We start from the raw sequence: 23,508 nt of genomic DNA, 5'->3' as shown, positions 1-23,508 counted from the left end.
ATGTTAAACATTATCTTCCAGGCAAAGAGATGCTTCTAACCTGCATCAGCAGTGTTTAACACCTTTGCTTGCTTTGTATGACACCTGTATAACTTTGGGGGAAAGCTATGGTTTTATTGATATAAAAATCATAGCTATTGTGGGCTATTTTAACTGTGGCACATGGAGGTGGATGGCCAATGATCACAGTGGGTTTACATCTGCTTTTTTTCAGGCTTAAAGTTATCACGCTACCCTTGCTCCCCCTAACATTCACCTTATTTCATTTCTTATGTGTGTTTCTTATGTGTTGTAATGAAACAGATTTCTTTACCCAAATCATTAATTCAGGATGAAACTTCTTCAATTGAACTCCCAAGTGTTAGGAAATTTAGGCAGATGAATAAATGTATGAAAGCTCCAAAGAGAGAATTGCTTGTCTGCCAAGTCACTTCCCTGTGATTAAAAGATGCTGTCATTTAATTGAAATAAATTATTGCTTAAAAATCACCAACCAAAGACTCAATAAAATGACTTCTAGGATTAGCAGACTTTTGAAGATGACAATACACCCCTGAATAAAATCCATATTTATTTTATATGTCAAATTAAATGAGACTGTTAAAGAGTTTTTGCACTTTGCCCATATTTCATTTTGTTTGCATGGCCTACTTTTAAACTTACTTAAATTAATGTACTTACAACCAAGTCCTCTGAAGATAGTGAAATTACTGTAGCAAATAACCACTGTAAGTAAGAGGAGGATCAGACATGAATGTGTAGTATTAAAAGAATTCTTCATGAATCTGCTTTTATAATGAACTATTGAAAAATATGACTTAAAAACTAAGCCCTAAGATGAGACTTTCAGAAATGCTGCCAGAAAAAGAAATCCCTTCAACTGTTGGTAGTGTTAATGGCTACCACCCACTGCCCGTTTGATGTGTAAGCAATCATGGGTGTGGATAAAACTATGGGCTTAATCATCGTTTAGTCAAGCTAAATGGAAGTGGAATTAAATGTCCTTCTTCACAGCAATACCTAGACATGGTAAGAAGATAGATGGATACCTAGGAAAGCTAGATGATGATGATGATTATTTTATTACAATCTTAAGCTGAAGGCATATGTTGAGAGGTTATACATGTGTGTGAGCACTCAAACAAAAAAAATAGGACAGAAAGAATGGAGAATCAGTAAAAAAGTAAGAGAAGAGGTGTGAGTACAGCCTCAGGAGATGCAAAGACATGCTCTTTGTTATAAAACACACTGGGGATGCATCTCTGCAGCCATCATAACAGCGAGCTGGCAGTGAGGCCAGCCCAGCTAAGGGCTTGCTGCTGCAGAAAGGGAAATTTCTTGTGCCTTCCCTGAATGAACCCCCCTATCCCACCTGCTTTCCCCTTATTTCAGGGTAAGCTAGTTTGACTCACTGATTGGGGGAAAAGAAATCACCTGTGTACTTTTCTGCTTTTTTATAGTTTCATTATACTTATGCATGATCAAATGACTCAAAACCAGGCTTAGTGAGAGGGTGGCAGGAGCAGAAGGTCTATGCCTCTTGCTCTCATCAGCAGTGAGGTGTTAGTTCAGCTTCAGTCATGGGGACAACCTGTACTCTCAGATGCATTAAGGGCATGGGTGAGGAAAGTGCATGTGGACTGTTGTAACAACTCAGTTTTAGGCTTTTTCTGCTTGCTCTAGCTTCATATTTTTCAGTAAATGCCAAGACTCTAAATGAAGACTCACTAAAACAGCAATGAGTCAAAAAACTCAACTTACATATATGATAACTTATGATAACTTTCGCCCCAAAAAAGTAGGGGCATTTAGACTGCTGTGAGAGGAGATACTGGTTACCTGAAAAACTGCGTCTAGTTTGTTCTCTTGAGCACAGGCTCATGGCGATTTTATTGAAGGTCTTGTGCTTGGGAGGAGAATCATAGAATGGTTTGGGGGTTGAAAGGGACCTTAAAGATTATCTAGTTCCAACCTTCCTGCCATGGACAGGGATACCTCTCACTAGACCGGGTTGCTCAGGGCCCCATTCAACCTGGCCTTGAACACTTCCAGGGACGGGGCATCTGCAGCTTCTCTGGGCAACCTGTTCCAGTGTCTTGCCACCCTTGAGTAAAAAATTTCTTCATAACATTCAATCTAAATCTGTCCTCTTTCAGTTTAAAACCATTCCCTCTTGTTCTATCACTACCTGCCTGTGTCAAAAGTCCCTCTTTCTTATAAGCCCCTTTTAAAGTCTGGAAGATTGCTAAAAGTTTCCCGAGAGCCTTCTCTTCCCCAGGCTGAACACTTCCAACTTTCTCAACCTATCTTCATAGGAGAGGTGCTTCATCCCTCTGATCATCTTTGTGGCCCTACATCTTTCCTGTATTGAGGACCAGGTGGGTCTTACAAGAGCCAAGGGGCAGAACAACCTCCTTCAACCTGCTGGCCACACACCTTTTGATGCAACCCAGAATGAAGTTTAACCTCTGATCTGAGAGTGCACGCTGTTGGCTTGCAGCACAGAAGAGTGTTGCTGGACCCACGACACTGAAGTAGCAGAAGTGAAAACAGACCTGGGAGAGCAGGAACATAGATGCCACTTCCCAGGTGTTCATGATTTAAGGAAAGGCAGATAAAGGTAACAGTATCCTGTGTTTCCTATGGTGGTGCTATCTGGTTCACTCCCAGCCTGGTCAGGCTGTCCCAGCCCCAGCTGACTCCTTGTGCACCTCCAGTGTGTACAGAGATGGCAGGGTGGGAGCTCTGAAAGTGAGATTCAGTCTTCTGACTCTCATGTGTTCCTTAGGCTGCTCAATCTGTCCTCACAGCATCCTTCTTAGAGACAGCTAAATGGAGCAGTGAGTGACAGTAGTTCACCCTTCTCATTGTCTGTTCATCACTTAGATGTCAAGCATCAGTAATTGTGTAATTTCCCCTTGCGTTCACTCTTTTATTTTACCAGAAAAGATGTTAGCATAGGCTTTGAATAGTAGCAGTAAATTTATTGGTCTGGATACATCTAATCTTCCCAATGTTTGTTGACTGTTCATAAATGATGTTGTGCAATAGGTTGAAATGGATTTTTTTCCTACCTTGAACAATTCAGAGTGCAAGCTCCTGACACGACAACAGCATGTTTAGAGAGGAGAAACTTTAAATGCACAGTACAAATCATTACCTCCTCAACTAAGAATAACTGGTAGCAGAAGTAAACAGTTTTCTTGTGTGTGTGAACAGAATTTAACTTTGACAATGATTAATCATTATCATTAAGCAAAAATGTTGGGAATTGTAGAAACTTATCTTCTACTCTGGGCCCAGAAGAATGTTTGTTCTAGTGTTGGCTGATCACAATGTTGGTTCTAGCAACAAATTAGGGTCCTATAGAGAACTTTGTGCAACTTAAATCCATCATATTGGCAACGAAGGACTGGGTTTTAGCCAATTCAGAGCCTATCTGGAAATAAAATGCAGGGCTAATGACAAGCCTCAGGTCAATATGAGAATCAGAAATGCAACAATATCCCCTCCTCTCTTCCAGAAAATAATTCAGGCAAAGGAGTGCACACACTGCAGTTTAGGAGGCTGAGTTTTAATGCTGGGCTTAGTGCACTCTTCTGCTGCCTATCTTCTGACTGGCTGCACTCATTAAATTATTTAAAAATTTTAATTAAAGAACAACTAAGGTTTTAACTTGTATTACCTGCACTAGGTGGGTGATAGGAAGCTGGTTATTCCTGACATACAGCAAAGTGCTAGTTATTTACTCTCTCTCTCTCTCTCTTTCTCTCTCTCTCTGTCTCTCTGTCTCTCTCTGCCTCCCCCTCTCCGCTGGTCTTTAGCGTTTGCTGAATACTGTGGGACATAGGGAAGAGTTGCACAGAAGGTATTACAGCTGCTGCATGCTTCTGCTGTATATCAAATTTCGTCTGGTGACAATCCTAAATGTCCTTGTATTATAGAACCATTGTACTAATCTGCTGATGTGAGGGCTTGCACTCCCTAACTTCATGATCAGTGGGCTAGAACAAAGATGAGGAAGAAACAAGAGGGGGCATAGCATGAGATACTGTTCTTGAAACTCCTAAATTATCTTCTATAGCTAATTTCAAATATAGTCAAATCAACACAGGTATATTACACTCGAGGGTATGTTACTGTCATGAATATTTGAGACCGACATCTCAATTGTGTTTAGTGGAAAACAAAAAAAAAAAAAGGAAGAGATCATATTGATAGTACTATATAAAGCACAGGCATAGTATATCCTGTTTTCCATCTCCTTATACTAAAAAAAAAAAATCACATTCAAATATCCTTAAAAATACATTTTTTATAATGATATTGCAATGTGTTGGACCACTTCCTTTGTATTTGAATGCCAACATTTGAGAATGCTGGATCTGAAAAAGCCTTATGTAAGCTACACTGAATAACAGAGCATACAGTAATGAGGCAACATACAAGATGTTCTCCCAAGTAAAGTTGATACAGAATGCTCTGTAAAAAAATTTTTGATGTCTGTTAGAAATCCAAATTATCAGCGTGACAAGGCTATCTAATAAAGGTATTGAATAAATTCTCAAAAGGCTGCCACAGATGTGGTTTCTCAGAGGATATTTCCTGAATGTACATCTGCTGCAGTAGCATGCCCAGCATCTTGTACTTATTTAGACATTTCAGGTTATACCCTTTGAAGAGGGATGCCACTACTCAATGGGAAAGCAGGACAGAAGTACTGATAGGGTGCCAAGAGTGTTGGGTTAGACACAGGTCTGAGCTCAGGATCAAGTATTAGGGGAGTTAGGATACACAGGAAGGCATATAGATGCTGTATAGGCAGAGACTTATGTCTGTCACTCTTTAGCAGGAAAGATTATGATTATGCTTATATTCATTTGGGCTCTGTAAGCCTAGCCCTGGGGTAAGTGTATGCAGAAGGAAGGAATGGGGAAAGGTTTTCAATAGAATGTGAAGGAGAAGGATTGGAGTGAAAGTAATTTGGATGTCTCAGGGCAGAAGTGGTGCTAGGCTTAAGGAGTACTCAGGGAAGAGATGCGAACTCTATATGATAGTACATTCTTGCACACACAACTGACATCTGCTATTTTCATTCCTATTTTAAACAGATGGTAGGAAATCAAAAGAATTTATTTGATTACCTAAAGGGACTAATTCAAATGAGATCTGTCCTTAAATGACAAGGGCTCATAATCACGATTTAGATGAAGAGTATTTTAGTGCAGATTCACTCAGTGACATTTTTGTCTGCAAGGATTGGTTCAGGTTGTCTTACCTTATCTAATTTTACCATCTCTCTGTTCCTACCCATTTTGCTTCTCCAACCTAAATCTCCCCCATACTATTTTCACGGATCTATAGAGTATAGCAGCCATGTGAAAGACAAGATTCTGATGCTGAAACAAATGAATTACATTGAAGTGTTTTTCTTTTGTAGCTGCAGGCTTCTGTATGCCTCCTGACTAGCGGTAACTCCAGTGTGAAACACTGTGCACCCTACAGCTGAGGAGTGAGGCGATGGTGATCAAGGATTTAGTTCCACAGGATGGAACATATGTTGGCAACTTCTGGGGCTGGTCCACTTCAAGGAACAATCCTGAAAAAGCATTGAATGGATATTAAGAATGTTTATTCTAAATCAGATCCCACTTTTCTGCTCTGTTTACTAAGATTAGCAGATGCCTTCTTTCCAGGAATATAGCCTACACAATCTGGTGTTTTCTAGGAGAAGCTTTAATTACAATAAGTTAGAAATATCTTAAATGATTATAGTATTTCAACATTTTATATAATTTATTACAAGGAATGTTACTGTCATTGCTTTCATTAAGCTTTTGCAAACCCTAACTTGCCAGGATTTATTCTGGGACCGTATCAAAAGGTGTCACATCCCTCGTTTGCAGACTAATAAGTATTGTCATATAACATTTTTCCTCACCTGTTTGAAATTGCTGAGTGAACATAATTGTGTAAAAACAAAAGAAGATATCACTTATTTGACTAAACAATGTTTAAAAAGCTTTTTAGACAAATTTAAAGTCATTTAGTTAGAAAAATTACTGCATGCCAGTTTGACATTAGTACAAAGAAAACAACAGATGATACCAATTGTCCAACTATCCATAGCAATTTGTAAATAATACTCTTTATGGTTGCAGAGAACAAACATGTTGAAAATGTAACTTAAAAAAGCAAAACAAAAATCAACATTTCAAACAAAATCTCACATGAAAGTCAGAGATCATGTTGTTTTTATGTTAAAATTAACAATACCTTTCTTTCTCAAACATATATATTCTTACTGCTGTCTTAAGTAAATGTTAGCCAAAATAATTTTAAGCTTTCCCAACACAAAATAATTCTTTTCTGTAATACAGACGGAATTTTCCTGTATTACAGACTTTTCTGTAATACAGACCTTAGACTCGAAACCTTACAGTCTTTATCTGCATAGCTTTATTAAAAAAATGGGGTTTAACACCCTATTTTTTCAGCACTCATGGATGCTGCTTGAAATTTTGCAGACCTTGTTGAATCAGTGCTGGAATTGCTGCTGGGTTAGCAAGAAATAATGCTGCATTGGAGGCTGCTGTGAATAGACATGGTGTTGTGAGGCTGATTTTGCCTTTCTTTCTTTGCTTCAGCTCTTGTGGCTACTTATTATTGAAATATTACAATTAATTTTGCTTGAAAAGTACCTCTGGGGATCATCTGGTCAACATCCTGCTCAAAGTAGAGCTGATCTTGAAGCTCTCTCAGGTTGCTCAGGGCATTTAGCTGTTAGGTGTTGAAAATTTCCAAGGATGGATATTTTCCAGGCTCTCCAGTTAACCTGTTCTAGTCCTTGATCATTCAGCTTGCCTTTTTACCTCTTAAGTCTAGTAAGAATTGCTCTTGCTGCAGCTGGTGACTGTGACCTCTTGTTCTTTCATTGCATGTCTGTGAGAAGAGTCTGTCTCCATCTGTATTCCCCCTGTTAAGGACTGGAAAGCTGCAATTAGAGACCCCGGTAGCTTTCTCTTCCTAAGGCTGAAGGAGCCCAGCTTCTTCAGCTGTTTCTCATGCATCGTGTGCCCATCACCATTTTGATGACTCTCCTTGGTTTCTCTTCTGTTTATTGTCCTTTATATCTGAAGGCTTAAAAGTGAGCAGGCTACTTGAAACACAACTTAAACAACGATGACTAGAAGGGAATAGTCAGTCCTATCAAAGCACTGGCTATGCTTTTGCTAGTGCAGAGCAGTCTGCAGTTACACTCACTACTGCATACCCATACTGCTGACCCACAGTCAACTTATTGTTCGCCAGACTCCCACTTCCGTGTCTGTGCTGCTTGGCCTCTCAGTTCCCAGACTGAACTTCTGCATGGGGAGTCTTTGCTCCGACATGTAAGACTTTGTATTTGCCTTGATGAAATTCATGAGGGTGCTGTTAATTTTGGCTTGTCAAGGTCCCAGTGATGGGCAGTGCAGCTCTGCAGTGTGCAAACATAACAATTTGACTTGGCTGAGCTCAGGTAAATGAATTATGAGCAAAGGACTTCAGTTTGCTGTTCCAGCAGCTTCCTTGAAGGAGAAAACTGTGTCCTTTGGGGATCTATCAATGAGAAGTCTTGGCCTCTGTCCTATTCCATGCGACCTGACAGTTTGTGGGCTTGCCATGATGTTCCCTTTAGCTCATCCAGCTTCTGACTTTTTGTACTTTCCAAGAAGTGTACTTTCCATTTTGTGAATTATCGATTAACTCTATAAGAAGCTAGCAAAGTGGGTAATATTAGCTTGGAAATCCTCAAGTAGTTAAATAATGACATGTTTTATGTTTGTACATCACCAAAATATTTGTTCAGAGATCGGTGGCATCAAGGAGTTAACTGCCTTTAGATTCAAGTTTAAAAAGGGTAGGTCAGACGAGCACTTGCTGGCGGGAGTTGGACTCACCATAACAAGAGGTTTGCTGCCTTTGACCTTTGTGTTTACAGCATTAGCTGATATTTAGAGCCTCCTGTTTGTATCTCTTCTCAGCTTGAGGTAGTCCAGTCTTGCCATTCAGAAGAGTTTTTTCTAACTGTCAGGCACATGATTGTCTAGACAAGATATATTTCCATTTTCCTGCTAAAGGTGTCCTGAAACTGTTTGAGTTAAATTAGAAGCATTCCTCTGTCTAGACCATCAGGGGTGAAAAAAGGTATCTTCTACTCAGAAAAAAAAAAATCATCCTACACAAAATAAACATTTTTCATTAAGCGGAAGAAATACCTTCTTGAAGACTTAAACCTAAATATTTTCTTAAAGTTTGAAGTCCCAGAATGAGTTATGTTAGTAGGAGTGCTTACAGAAATTCTGTGAGGTTTTAAATGGGGCTTATTTCCAAATGGAAGGCAATTAAATTATTTATTTATAACAGATTAAAGCTGTGCCAAGATCACTTCTGTTTTATTATTTCTAAATAGAAAGCAGTGCTGTTTGCATTTCTTTGAACAAAGTGTGTCACTTTTAATGCAGATAATTGATAAAAATGTGATTTTTTTTTTTAAAGGGGTCATCTTTATGCTGAACTAGTACTTCATATCAGGTTAATTTACACAGATCTTACATAACTTAGTCATACTGTTTTACATGCTTTGATTAAATGGCCTTTAGAATCATAGCATCCGATTTCCTGAACACTAAGAATTTGTAATTAAGAACTTATCCAATATTTGCTGAAGATGAGAAAGTACAGGAACTAAAGCTGCTAAATATTTTTGAAAAGGCCAAACTAGACTGTTAAATGACATTTCAAGGTGTGTGTGCAAATTTATTTGCAATAATAAATCATGCACTGGAAGGTAAATGCTTTGTTCTCAGTGAGAAATATGAGGGTGACCAGTATAAGTTGTTCCTAATACACCTGGTAGAGCTAATGCACAAACACATTGAAAAACCACCAAAACAGGACTCTAAGGAGTCTCTCTTCTATTGCCAAGAGCTAGTCAAAAGAAGAACTAGTGTTTTGTTAGCTGCGAGCTAATATGTTTTCTGTATGCTGTGGTATAGATCAGAAGTATGCAGCACTCAGAAGTTGATTATCAGTGGGCTATGTACCCAATATTAAGTACCAAAAAGCCTTTTGTTTGTTTACTTGAATGTTAAAATGTAAACTTGGGAAATAATTTCTCTGAGTAACACTGCAAATAACTCTTGTAGTCTAATTTTTCTGAATTTGTTTTCTATTGTTATCTCGATTAATTGCTTATGTTCATATTTGTTTCTAAAGTTTATGGTTGAACACACACTGTTCACAGTTTATGAATAAAGAAAATTCACAGAAATGGTTACACCATAATGGAGAGAAAGCTGTGGACAAATTTTCTGTTTTCCTTCCCTTAATAGAGATTTGTTATCATAGTGAATTTAAAGTATGAGGAGTTCTGAAATCTGGAGGTGTCCTTGTTTTGTCATATCCACATCTAACTGATATCTGGCGAAATACTCTAGTAAACTGAGCTTAAAAAAGTGAATAAGCTTTTGTGGTTAGGGGGGACACATATAACGCTTTCCTCCCACGCCCAACTCAGGCACGTTTGCATGCTAACACACTACATGCCACCCAAATCCATGTTAATATTGTGCATTTTGTGATTCGTGCATATTCCTGCCTTTCTCTCCTCTTCTTTGCTGTGGGTGTGAGTCTTCTATCTTCCAACTCGTACAGTAGCTTAAACTACGTTTTGAACATGCTGGAAGCAGGTACTCACTGACACAGTCTCCCATCAGTTTGCATATAGCAGTGTAAGTAGGAGGCAGTGGGAGAAATTATCCTTTTTTTTTGCCAGTGGTTTTACTGTTGCTAGGGAATACAGATTCCACAGTGCCCGAGGAACAACCTGCTCTGTGGCCTCATGAACTGGCACCTGAGATGTTATTTTGTCACTTCATGCTTAGCTCAGCAAGTTGACTTGTGCTTCCATCTCTGTTTGATGGAGCGATTGATGGGGTGGATTTGTTTTGGGGGTTTTTTGTTTGTTTCTTCACAGTAGGTGGTTTTTGTTTGTTTGTTTGCTTCTGGGTTCATTTTTTTATGATTAGTATTTGGAACTCTGCAAATAAATTGTCTTATTCTTAAAGCCAAGTCGGGTGTTTGAAAAGAGCATTACCTTTTGACTGCTGTGTTGTCCTTCACCTTCAAATCATACCAGTCAAATCAGAGCTGCAGGAAGACTTGTGGCAACCAGCAGCACTGTTGTCCTTGTCCTTCCTCTGTGCCTGCTTCTGCATGCACATGCTGACACACACACACATGTACATACACATCCTGCTTTGCCAAAGTGGAAAAGGTGGTGTGAACTCTTCTCATCTGTTTCAATGTGAGGTCAGCAGATTTATATTCGAACAACTGTAAATATTGGTTGTAATTTGTCAACTTGCTTTACCTGAAGTGGGAACTACTTGCATAAACTCTTCTCATTGGGCTATGGAAAGGTAGCAGCCAGGTGATGGTTTCTGACCACAGCTTAAGTAGAAAATGCTTTTCTTGGCTCTACTGCACCATCTGGTCTATGGCACAAGAGTGTTTTTGTATTTTATCAAAGCCTTGAGATCCTAGGCTTGCTAGTATGTGTTTCCAGTACTGGTTTTAAAATAGATGTTGTGCCTCTATCCTGCACCAACATTTTCCACAGCTGCCAATTTTTATGCAGCTTCCAGTAGCCAAAAGAAAACCTATTTATATCTCTTTTACTGCACCATGACTCTGTAGTAGAAGACTTAATGACAGAAATCTGTTTCCTACCCTTGAGACACTGAGTGTTGCATCAAGTAAGACATTTGAAATCTTGTAAGGTATTCAGAGCACTGGTTTATTTTGAGGATGGTTTCCTTGGACAAGGTCATTGTCAATTTCATATTTCACCTGGTCAGGACTTGAACATTTCCCTTCAGTACCTAAAAAAAGTAGCGAAAAAATTTTAACTCATTCACACCACTTCTTTTACCTTTCTGATGCCAGGGCAAAAATTAAAATTGATCCAGAGCTCTACAAAGTACTTTTTTTCACTTGACAATGTAGTGTCAGCTATGCTTGACAAAATGATTACAATCATTCTATTAGCATTTTATACCATGTCAGACTGTTAAGATTCTGGGTGACAGTTAGTACATATTTGACAAAGGAATGTCAAGAATCTGCACTGTTCCCTGGGCAAGCTTTAAGCAATTTAGCTCTGTTGGAGTACATGGTGTAAGAGAAAGCAGGCTGTCTTGAGGAACTTGATATTTGCATTATTTTTTAAATTTCTGGGCAACTTAGGACTGAATGAGTCTGTCAAGGTCATGGAGATGTTTAAGGCAGGGTTTTTTTTGTAGACAGATGGAAAAACTGATCTGTTTCTCTATCCAGTTACTAAACTAGTAAGAGAATTTCCTACTATGAGTCATTTGGAGTTTAGTAGAGTTTAGTCAAGCCCTTTTTACTAGAGTTTAGGCAAGTTAAAATTCAGTTTACAAAACCGTGAATTCTACTCATGCATATGAGCTTTGCTTGGGGGGTAGCAGTGCCTAGCAGAGCATTATGTGCCAAATTAATAGCAGCAATCAGGGAAGTGTCAAATACAACCACAATGAAGGTAACTGGCAAATGACAGAGGATTTGGTAGTTTGGAGCTTCTTTATTGCATGTCAATGAGATTTCTGTAGAGCTTGGTTAACAGCCAGCAGGAATTATTCGTTCAGTGAGACATGTCTGAGGGAGTTCATATTGGGATTCATTATGGAGTATGGCATGCACAGAGAGAGAACAGTGTCTTCTGTGGGTCTTGATTCATCTTGGGTGGCGAGCAGGAAAGTAGCTGAAGAACAAATAAGTTTGTTGAGAGTGTCACAAGTATATACTACATTTAAGAAACTAAATTAGATAACTAAGGAAGAGAATTAGGGTGACCTAATTAGGCTAAGATGGACTAGCAGACCTTAGCTTCTAGCATGAACCTTATTTGCAGTTTCCAGACTTGCACTGAATGTATTTGCTTTTAAGTATCTGCGTGGTTGATCTGGGGCTGACTGCAGGTTTGAGCTATGCACTCCATGGGCATTGCACCTGCACACAGCTCAGCTTTATTTCAATTTTTTTTCATGTCCTTTTTTTTTCTGGAGTATAAGGAGGGAACCCTCAAGGGTCAGTACATCAAGGTGAGTAATCACAGAATCACAGAATATGCTGAACTGGAAGGAACCAACAAGGATCATTGAGTCCAACTCCTGGCTCTGCACGAGACTATTGCCAAGAGTCATAGCATGTTTCCAAGACTATTGTGCAAATGATTCTTGAACTCTGTCAGGTTTGGTGCTGTGACCACTTCCCTGGGGAGTCTGTTGCAGTGCCCAACCACGCTCTGGGTGAAGAACCTTTTCCTAACATCCAACCTAACCCTCCCCTGACACAATTTCAGGCCATTCCCTCAGATTCTGTCACTGGATATTACAGTGTCTGCCCCTCCTCTTCCCCTCATGAGGAAGTTGTAACCGCAATGAGGTCTCCCCTCAGTCTCCAAGCTGAACAGACCACGTGAGTGAACTCAACCACTCCTCGTATGGCTTCCCTTCAAGACCCTTCACCATCTTTGTGGCCCTCCTTTGGATGATCTATAAGAGCGTAATATCTTTCTCATATTGTGGTGCCCAAAACTGCACACAGTATTCAAGATGAGGCCACACCAGTGCAGAGTAGAGCGGGACAATCCCCTCCCTTGACCAGTTGGCGATGCTTTGCCTGATGCCCCCCAGGACAGGGTTGGCCCTCCTGGTGGCCAGGGCACTGCTGACTCATATTCAACAGCAAGGACCCCCAGGTCCCTTTCCATGGCACTACTTTCCAGTATCTCATTCCCCTGTCTTTACGTACATCCAGGGTTGCATCGTCCCAGGTGCAGAATCCTACACTTGCCCTTGTTGAACTTCATGTGGTCGGTGATTACCCAGTCCTCTAATTTGTTGAGGTCTCTCTTCAGGACCTCCCTGCCTTTGAGGCAGTCAACAGCTCCTCTGACTTTTGTGTCATTTGCAAACTTGCTTAGTATCCCTTCCAGTCCTGCGTCCAAGTCATTTATGAAGATGTTGAAGAGCATAGGAACCAAGGTGGAGCCCTGTGGAACCCCACTAGTGACAGGTTGCCAGTCTCATGTTACCCCATCCACTATTACGCTCTGTGCTTGACCCGTGATCATTTGCTCACCCATCACATGATGTGTTTATCCAGCTGTGTGCTGGACATTTTGTCTGGAAGGATCCTGTGAGAGACAGTATCAAAAGCTTTACTGAAATCCAAAAAGATTACGTCAACTGGCTTCCCTTGATTAACTAGGTGGGTTACCTTTTCATAAAAGGAAATTAGGTTTGATAAACAGGTCAATACCCTGCTCTTGGCAAGCTTAATTAAGATTTTCTGTGGGTACTCTAAGGGGAAAGAGCACTAGTCATTCCGCTTGTAAAAATCCCATACTATGCTGTTGAATATGAATGGTGAGGATTTATTTGTCAGTCTGCTAACCTGTCTTGATCTTGTAAAGGAATCATCTTGCAGTTTGCAGCGTGGAGGAAATATCTTGCTTGTATAGCTTTAAAACCATTGAAATTTAGTGTCCATGCATTAATGTGACAGGACCACGAGTCAGACAGTTCCACCATTTTATATTTTTGAAGTGGTTCCTAATCTCTACCAGTTATTTTCCTGGAATATAAAACTCAACTGGATCACAGTGAGCCTTTAAATAGGGAAAACACAAACTAAGTTGGGCAAGTTATTAAAGAAAAGCTGTGAAGAAATACCTGTGATAAGCCTGTCTGCAGAGCTCGTGAAATTGGAAACCGTTTTAAACATGTTATCATTCCAATATCTCTCTGTACTTCCAGGGCTGTTCCTTTTCTTTCCTTTGCATCTAACATTCAACTTTGAGTCAGCTCCTCAGTGCAGATAAGCCCATGATTTTGAGGTGTTTTCATACCTGCCACCTGTGAAGCATTGCACCTACTTACACAGTGAATGTCATGCCATCTGTGTAGTCATTGAAATAAAACTGTATTCTCTCCGTATTGTCTCTTTTGCCAGGTATTAATGGGGAAAAAAATAACATAATATTTACCTGTGTTAATATGCACTCTATCCATTTCCAGCCTAAGGATTCCATAAAATGGTGAATTATTGTAATCTTGTGCTAAGTTAATTTAAGTCAAATTAAAGCATACCATGAATTTAATTTAGCTTTTATGGGTTAACTTTAATGGTAGCTTATCCAAAGGACTGTGTATTATTCCTCCTTAGATAAATTAGCTTAGCAAAGTTTTATTTGCTATAGACAAAGTTGAACTGTTTTACATCACAGAAAGATTTTAATTAAAAACTCAGAGATGTACAATGAAGACTGTTACACCAGATCTTCTTGACCCTTGAGTCGAAAAAATTATTTTTGCTATTCTTAATTCATTAGGCCCTTTCTAAACTTCTACTTTGTCAGCTGTATTTTAATTCTGATCTGTATCTATGTTGAAATTCTTGTTGGGGAATTTTTAAAAAAATATAAAAAATAAAATGAAAAAATTAAAAAAATATTGCTTCAGAAAAAGTCATGCTGAGAGCTACATGTAACACTTAACACTCTTGAGGTTGAACATTGACCTCTAAAGAAAAAGAGTTTCATCTTATTTTCCAAAATTGCCAGGTGCTTTCGGACATTTTATTAAAATTCAAATATATTCTCAAGGATGCTACAGACATCCTTGTGATAGCTTAAGAGATTGCCTCACGTCTTCCAGGTAAGTGACTTTCAGAAGCTATAAGAACAATTCTGAAGGGCCTTGGAGTCATCTGTGCCTCATGTCATCCGCGGTGAATGTTTATTTAGAAATGTCTGTGATTGTGCACACTGAGAGACAGGCCCTGTTGCCTTATGACAGAGGCACACAAGGGAGACTTTATTTCGACATGATGTTCTTAACCAGGAAAATGCTGAAGAGCTCTTTTTCCATATCTCCTCACCCTTAGAATAATATTTTTATTTCGTGTCAGAAAAGTATCAAGAAAGATTTCTTTTTTTTTTCCACATGTTCTATAAAAATAAAACCTTTTTCAGGAGCAAGTAGCTCATGGGAAAGAAACAATTCATACAGCAGGCTTCCCCCACCACTGATTCTTGCTGATTGCTGAGGGCCAAGTTATTTTTCAAAATATCATTGCACTCCTACCTTGGTTTCAATTGCAGCTTGTTACTCAGGAATGGGATGCCAGGCATACTATCACATGTGTCACTGTTACTTCAAATGTTTTGTAGTAGTACACTTCTATTTTCTTCCATCTACAAGAGCTTCTTGATTGTTATTTATAAACTTGGATTTTTTTCTCCTATATTCTCCTATTTCACTCCTTCCTTTTATTTACTGCAAAGAGCACAGCTGCAGTTAAAAGGAGTTACACATTTTTAGTATGCAACGATTTTCAGGGTACAGAAAAGACATGCTAAGTTTGGAGATAGTACCCTTTCCTCCATCATGTGATTTTTCTTGTTCCCAAAATGACCTGGGGAAAAAACCCCACTCTTATTAAAATGGAGTACATAGTCAACAGTAGATTTAACAAAAGGAGAAAATTGCTAAAACTTTACTTTTTAAAGGTAGTTCCAGAAAATTTATTTTACTAAACATAGAATGATGTACTTCTGTTTTAATTTTTGAAATTAAAAAAAATTTCAATTTCACAATTAAAAATCATATCTTTTGCAGTGCTTACACTCTAGATCTGAAAAAAGAAAATCAAATATCATATTTAAATAACACATCTTTTCACTCCCTATATTCTTAAAAGCACAGAGAATGGAATTAAAGGAAATCTAAGGGAAATAGTCCTACAGAGTGTGACTATGAAAATATGGGCTATTTATGGTAGTGTAATAATAAATAGTAATGAATAAAGGCAAGGAAAGAAAAGATGAGACAAGTACAAAATTGAAGAATTGACATTTGCCATTCTGCGTTGAGCCCAGCAATGTTATCTCCCTTATCTTGTCATTTTTTACTTGAGCTGCAGCTGACAAATGCTTTGTAAATGTATTGCAGCATGTGTCTGAGAGGCAACAAAATAGTAAGTAGATGGCAACAAGAAATTTAAGTGATAATGATCTTGGGGCTCAAGAGTCTGAAACAATTAGCACCTTTTGAGGTTACTTAAATGCAAAAACACAACTGATTTCCTAGGGGGGATTTAAAAAGTCTTTTGATGCAAATAAAGCCCATAGATATTTTCCTGAATTGCTGAATAATTAAAATTAATTCTTTGTTTAGTAAGAAATCATTGTAATGTTGAACTTCTTGGTAAAAATTGGAATAGCTGGAGAAAACTGAACCAGCTTGTTCTCAAAACCAGAATATGTTATTTGTTTTCTAAATATATTTGAATATATTATTTTCCCTACACTGTTCCTCTGGACTTTTATGCTTTTCCATAATTCCACTTATTTCCATAAAACATAATGGCAATGGAGTAGCATAGATTATGTTGGGAGGAAGAAGTGAGCAAGGCATCGTCTCCCTGTTAATACTGAATGTACCAAAATATCTGACAGTGTTTGAGCACCAGGAGGTCAGAAAAGAAAATACAGTTCTAGGACTCAGTTTTTAGTTTTATATATTTATGCTATAAAACTCTGAATGTGAACATCTACATGCAGCTTTAAGGATACTTGGAAAAATTTCTAATTCAAAATGACCTTGTGTATGGGAACATCCACCTACTTCAATCAATGCTGCTAATTAGAAAACATCTGTAAAACTGTCTTGTGGAATATTTTATTGGATTGATGCAGAAGTGAATGACTATAATAAAATAGACTATGTTGTAGGTGAGTAAATACAGTGTGGATGTTATAAAATCCCCTCTGGCCCAGGAATATTTGAATCAACACCAATTTGATTTTGCTAAGAGGACAGTTCCAGCTGCAGAATAATCCAGCAAAACTCAATAACTTATACTGTGGGATCTGACTAATTGCTCATATTGCACAATAGGATCTCTCCAAGACCCAAATGTTAGCAATCAACAGTGAAATGTTATTGTTTTGAATTCCTGCTCACCATCTTACAAACAACCTGACCAGTGTTACCTGAATTATGAATTTCATCACTGTGTAGCCCTAGAATGACTACTGCATTTGATTAGTGGTTTAGCCAGAAAAAAGACACAGTTGATCTCTGCTTCATCACGGACCTCCATGGGCGGCAGGGGGATAGCCTGTCTCACCATGGGCTGCGGCACCTGGGGCACCTCCTACCCCTCCTTCTTCACTGACCTTGGTGCCTGCAGGACTGTTGCTCTCACTTTTTTTCTTGTTCCTCTTTCACAGCTGCTGTGCAGTGGGGTTTTTTTTGCCTGTTCTTAAATGTGTTATCACAGAATTTCATCAGCACCTTTGATGGGCTCAGCTTTGGGCAGTGGCAGACCTGTTTTGGGAGCTGGCCAGAACTGACTGCCAGTTCTGGGGGCAAAAGTGTGGGGCCAACTCCTGGTGTCTTCTCACAGAAGCCACCTCTGCTGCTCCCTGGCTACCGAAACCTTGCCACATTAACCCAATGGTTGTGTTATCGAAAGGGAGTGATCTTCATATCACAAATATGCAAAATATCTCTTGATGATCTTCCGAATTCCTATGTGTGTAACAGTTATATATCAGAGAAAAGCTTCAACTTTCTTTGAGGAAAGACTTCACCTTTCAAGCTGAATCCAAGTTTACTCTGAAAAGAGGAAGACAAACTGATCTCTGTTATTACTGCATATTTAATCGGGGTGGAACCATAGACAGAGTTAGTTTTGATTACACAGGATTTATCTATTTTCTACATTCCAATTCCATTTCATATTGGAGTTCTTAAATTGGAATCGTTCCGTGTAAATGTTATATTCTCCAAGAAATAGTAACAAGATGGAAACTATAAGTCATATAATGAAAAAAACAAAGTGTCTGAATGGAAAAAGTAAATATACTTCTCTTATAAGGAGAGACAGGAAATTTTTGTTTATCTTGCTGGGTACTCAGTTCCCAAACAGCGAACCAAGAAGAAAGAAAATGTCATTGAGCAAGAGGCTGAACCTTCACAAGGTGTTTAGACAGTCTCTTGGGAAATGAGGTGTCAGAGGAGTGAGTGGTCACCCTTGCTGTGGGGTCAATGACTTAAGAGGCTGGTGACACTTGAGGCAGAATATAATCTGTTAAATGGGATGTCAAGCACCAGAACCTTAGTGGTAGCACTCTGTGAACTATTCCCTGTGCAGGAAGCAGAATCAGATAAAGAAATTGCTAAGTAAAATTTCAAAGTGTGTCAAGAGGTGTCAAGGTGAGAGGGTTAATTTACTGGGACACATTTCACTGAATAGATTAAGTCCTTTTCTGCTGCGTCCACACTTTCTAAAGCAAAACCAAACCTGATTGCTAGCAGTTAAAATTAAAAGATGATAGAGAAATCACATACAGAAGAGCCCACAATTTGGGATGAGTTAACTTCAGTTTTAAGATACAGAAGTTTGGTGTTGTTGGAGGGTGTTGCTTTTGTTTTTCAAATGCAGAATATAGGAATGCATATAGTGGTTCGGACCAGACTTGATGCAAGTGCTTGGCATCATCCTGAAACAGCTGATCAGCAGGAAAAGTCAAGTTTTTAATCCTACTTCCCTAGAACAGTGTCCTAGCCACCAGTAAGCTGTGATTCAGGAGTTTCCTGAGAAAATTGCCATGTCTCTATTAAGAAGTTTTGAATTGGTTTTTGATCTACGAACTAGTCCCATTTATTTTCATGTATTTATGAACTTTTAACATTCATAGCAACACACCTCACACCTACTTTGCAAGGTGTGAAGAATTCCAGAACAAATGAAAGGTAGTGCTTTTTCTTTTTATAGATTATTATGTTTGTGATTGTCAAAGTGGTGGTTCCAAGAGCAGTTGTACAAACTCATGGAAAGAAAATTCAGTTACAGCTCGTTAATGTAAAAATGTGATTGCTAGCTTTGAAAGTACTTAAGTTGCAGATACTTGAAAACAGAGAGGTAACCTCAGGGGAAGCATGCCCTGCCCATAAAACAGGCAGAGGATGCTAACTTGGTTGACCTTTGTTGTAGCTCAGAGTAGTTGTCTATATGTTCTTCATCAAATGGTCTGTATTTACTGATGACTTTAAGGAAGTCAGTGAAAATGAAACTAAAATATTTGTTGGTGCTCCTCTTTTCTTAGCTCTTTTTGAGCTGATAATGTAACACAGAGTTCCTGAGCAAGATTTTGCAGAGGATAGGAATAAAGCTTTGCACATCTCTTCTCTCTGTTTAAAGAAGTCTCTTTATATATTTATGAGCACTTGCTTCTCTGTCTAATGATATTCACAGCAGAGTGCTGTTGAAAAATCTCATATCACTCGATAAAATTGGATATTTTATTATGCAGACGACAGCAGTTTGTTATTCCTACTCACCGTAAAGGATGTCTGATATCAATTGTCAGTAGCTCAATAGATACTTGTTCCTCAGGTTTACTTCTACTCAGAAAAAGTCAACTTGTGCCAGAATATAGCTAACTGAGAAACAGCTTGGCATAGCTATCCAACAGCTAGAAATCTAAACATAATCATGCATCTAACTACTGTATTCATCCCTATAGTTCTTATTGCTGTGCTACTGTAACAAGATCAGCTAAATTATGAGTAACTTTATGTATGGAAGCCATACCTATTTCTGTTCTGTGCACCAAGGATTTGCACTGTTTTGTGCTTATGTCCATGAGGGTTTCAGTGCACACTCTGGCGTCTCTTTCACTGTCTGCCAGACAGCCTTCCTGGCAGCCAACAAGCCTCACTGATCAGTCCTGCTGCTTCTCCTGGCTTCAGTGATGCATGGCTTCACATGGGGCACCCTTTCTCTCAGCTTCAGAGGGTCTTTGGGTACAGTGGAGAAGGTCTTTTGTGTATTCAGCTGGTGTGCTGTTCTCCACAGAAATGTTTCTTGTCCTTGTGCACCCGTAATGCCTCAGGCTGTCCTTCCTCCTTGTGCATTTAGATCCTTTTCTCAGTGGAGGATTATAGTTTTATTTGTCAGCCTCTCCTCTGAAGAGGATTCAGGAAGGTTAACACCCCAATCCCCAAACTTATTTAACTCCTATGCAGCAGTTCATCTGACTATTTTCTTAATTAAAATAGGTGGTTCTGTTTCCTTGCAAATGAGAACTATGCACATTTTGTCAGATACAAGCTGTGATGTTAAGCTGACTTTGACGCAACAAGACGCAGGACACTTCACACACCTTTGATTGGTGACTTGCTAGTATTTTTCCTTGTGAATTTTCCATATAATCTGTATCAAGTGAATGTGTTAAGAGATACACTTAATGTAATTATTTCTTTAATATGTATGTTTGCTATTTATAAGTTTCTTATTTCAGGCTTTTGGCTGAGACTGAGCACAGCAATTAATGTGTTTGGGGTAGGTGGTTCTCAGCTCCTTCCCCTGAAGAAAATTGGAACATATATCAAAACACGTGTATTTGAAATTCTAGTTATGGTACAACTACATTTCCTCAATAAGAAAGGTATTACAACTATCCTCAGTATTTCAATGAGTCAAGTTCAGTGGCACAGCATAGCTGTCTAGTTTTATATAGGGGTCAAAATTGAGCTGGTTGCAGTTCAGCTCAGTGAAATAGACATGTTGATGACAATTTAGATGAAAGAGCAAAACTGGGTAGCAAAAGGGGTGTTGACTCCTTCAGATTATATCTTTCATCATATAAGCTTGTGACTTTTTGCAAGGGGTTCTTTCCCCTTCATTGCTCTTAGTCATGCTGCAATTAAAACCAGTCAGCTTCTCGTCATCCACATGTGGCCAGGACTTTCTGACCTCTGTGTTTTAATGTGGATTTTGGTAATTAGATTGCTGCATAGCATTCTTCCTGAACCTGTTTGGAGTCACTTGGCGACAGCAACTCAAGAACCCGTTTGATGGTTATACAATGGGAATTTCAGTGACTGTTGTTTTTCAACAGTGTTACCCTCATTTAGGGTTACATATGCAGGTTTTGGAAATAGAAGGCCGTGAGCAGCAATGGTGCTGCTTGGGATTTCTTAAAAACTCACCTTGTTCAGAGGGCTTCAGGAGCTCACTAAGGATGCATTCCTCAGACTAGAGGCAGGAAGAAACCTTTTCTGCTACTTGTCTGTCTGGTTTGGTAAGGCTATTATTTTTATCTGAATGTTTATTATTTAATGCTTGTGACAGACTGTTCTGTTGCTTGCAGGGAAGAATGCTATACACAATGTATGTTGTGAAATGTGACATTAAACAAATGTGAAAGTCTGCTTTCTCCCATCTTTCTCATTTTTCCTTTCATATCTGTCCAGTTGCGGCCAGCCACAGTGTTAAGTTCTTATTCTTTGTCTCTGAGACATACTTTGGACTATTGGGATGGTTTTGCTCAAGGAGTAGACAGTCTAGTATAATTATTCATGGTGGCATAAAAGACAGAGAAGATGAGACTATTCAGGAGGAAAGTACAAAGATGAGAACATGGTAGGCTTTTAACTGAATCACATTGAAGAGAAGCCCAGGTGTTATTGTATGTACTTTTGATTGATCAGTAATATATATCTCAGCAGCGTAAACCTTTCACTTTGGGAGAGATGAATAAAGATTTTGGCATACCTTCCCAAGAGAACTTCTCTGTGATTAAAAAAGGGTTTTTGTCATGCAAGTATCTTCATGAACAGGTAAAAATCAAATAAAAAAAGCCTTATAATAATAGCAATTCTGGACGTCCTGGTGAGTCAACCTACTGGGACCCATAATTGCATAAGTTTACTGCAGTGAGAAACATTTTGTAGGTAAATAATAGCTAAAAATGCATCAGTGCTTTGTGATGCAAAGGTGAATTTCAGTGTGAATTCGACTTCAGATAACATGCCATAGGTCTTTATCATTTAGAATGCAGAATTTTATTTCTCCTTAACTTTTCATGTACATAGTCTTTCATGAGCTACAGATTCTGACTGTTATTTTACATTAACATCACCTTTATTTAATATATGACTTGTATTCTTCTTGAACTACTCCTCAGCAAGACATCTAAAACGTGACAATGCAAAATAAAAATTTATATTAGCTAGTTTTAAGTTGCTATGAAAACAAGTTCAACAATCTCTGCTACTGCACCTTCAAATGATACAGTGGATGAGGGCAAAGGCTTGGCTAAATGCCAATTAAGTTCAGATACTTGAAGCTCTAGTGTCTTTGGGTGCTTATAAAAGTCGGGATTTAGTTGAGCCTTCTAGTTGCACTTGGAATAAACTGGTCTTTAGGGAGTGGAGGAGTAAGAATGGAGGACACTGCTTCTTCCAATAATCACATTCTTAATTCCCTCAGAATGTGAGCTTGCCACCAGTCCATCAAACTGATAGGGAAGCATCTACCATACTGAAGTAGTGTGGGGTTTTTTCAGCATTAAGAAGGAAGGCGTTGTGCTATATTATGCAATTTAAAAAGGTCTACGCCTTAAAAATCTGTATCCTTTTGAATAAGTGGGAGCAATAATTCTATTCTTGCAGACAGAATGCAAATAGAGTAATTTTTCATTTCACATATTAATTCAGTAAGGAGATTAATATAAGCTTCCAAACTTCTTAGTCAAAATCTTTTTTCTCTCCACAGAATGCAATACAATTACTACTTGGATGCTGATAGTTAATGAATTGTTTTATTGAATTGTGATAATGAAATATGGGAGGATGGTGTATGATATTTCTTATAAAGAGTATATTTGTGTAAGACTTTGTAGAGGAGGCAAAAATGAGCAGAAAATTTTTGTTTCAAAAAGAGAGATAAGGAAGTGGCTGCTAATGGAGCAGTGGCAGCTGCCATCATAGCCTGTTGGCACTTCTGACTTCCAGTATGGTTTGGAATCAAATTCTTAACTTCAGGCAAATAATTTATTAATACTTTGTTGCAAGCTCAGGAGTAAAGCTGTGACTACATGGATTATTATGAATGATTGATACTACTCCATTCATGGATTGATATATCTTTTGCAATACTAACTAGCATCAGCCCCTGTTTCTTAATTTTGAATCCTGGTCTCAGTTTACAGTAAAATTCTTTACACCTGAAATAAAGATCAAACTAATTATCAGAGAAGCCCAGAACAGGTCAGGTTAGAAGGACCTCACAATGTCATTTAGCCCCGCCTTCTGCTCAAAGCAGTGTGAGTTATGAGAGCGGAACAATTAATTCTTAGCAGATTCTTAATAGAATATTGTTTTGTTATCTTTCGAAGACTGTGTTATCCTTCTAAGTAATAGTCTCTTCATTATATATTTTTGCACAGAATGCTGGGGTTGGACTTTAAGGAGAGGTTACTTAGGAGTTTTCATTACAGACAGAACTTTCTTTACAGAGACCAGCAGTATTGTCCAACTTTCCTCCAACTATGGAAGTCTCGCTGGCAATCTGGTATTACCG

At 38.6% G+C, this 23,508-nt stretch overlaps 1 protein-coding gene across 2 annotated transcripts in view; it reads left to right on the top strand.

The window, feature by feature from the left end:
• Positions 1–23,508, top strand: part of GABBR2 (gamma-aminobutyric acid type B receptor subunit 2) — a 473,412-nt gene that overhangs the window by 80,938 nt on the left and 368,966 nt on the right. The window contains exon 1 of one of the 2 annotated variants that reach the window (XM_027679477.1): positions 2,518–2,620. The exons of the other annotated variant lie outside the window; for it this stretch is intronic. The gene's annotated coding sequence lies outside the window, so the exon portion shown is untranslated. Of the gene's footprint in view, positions 1–2,517; positions 2,621–23,508 lie in introns of those variants that run through there. 2 annotated transcript variants of the gene reach the window in all.

The sequence above is a fragment of the Neopelma chrysocephalum genome, unplaced genomic scaffold, assembly GCF_003984885.1.
Source record: "Neopelma chrysocephalum unplaced genomic scaffold, ASM398488v2 Primary Assembly neopelma1_22b, whole genome shotgun sequence".
Classification (NCBI taxonomy): Eukaryota; Metazoa; Chordata; class Aves; order Passeriformes; family Pipridae; genus Neopelma; species Neopelma chrysocephalum.
The sequence above is the reverse complement of the archived record's forward strand: the minus strand, read 5'-3'. Positions and strand labels throughout refer to the sequence as shown.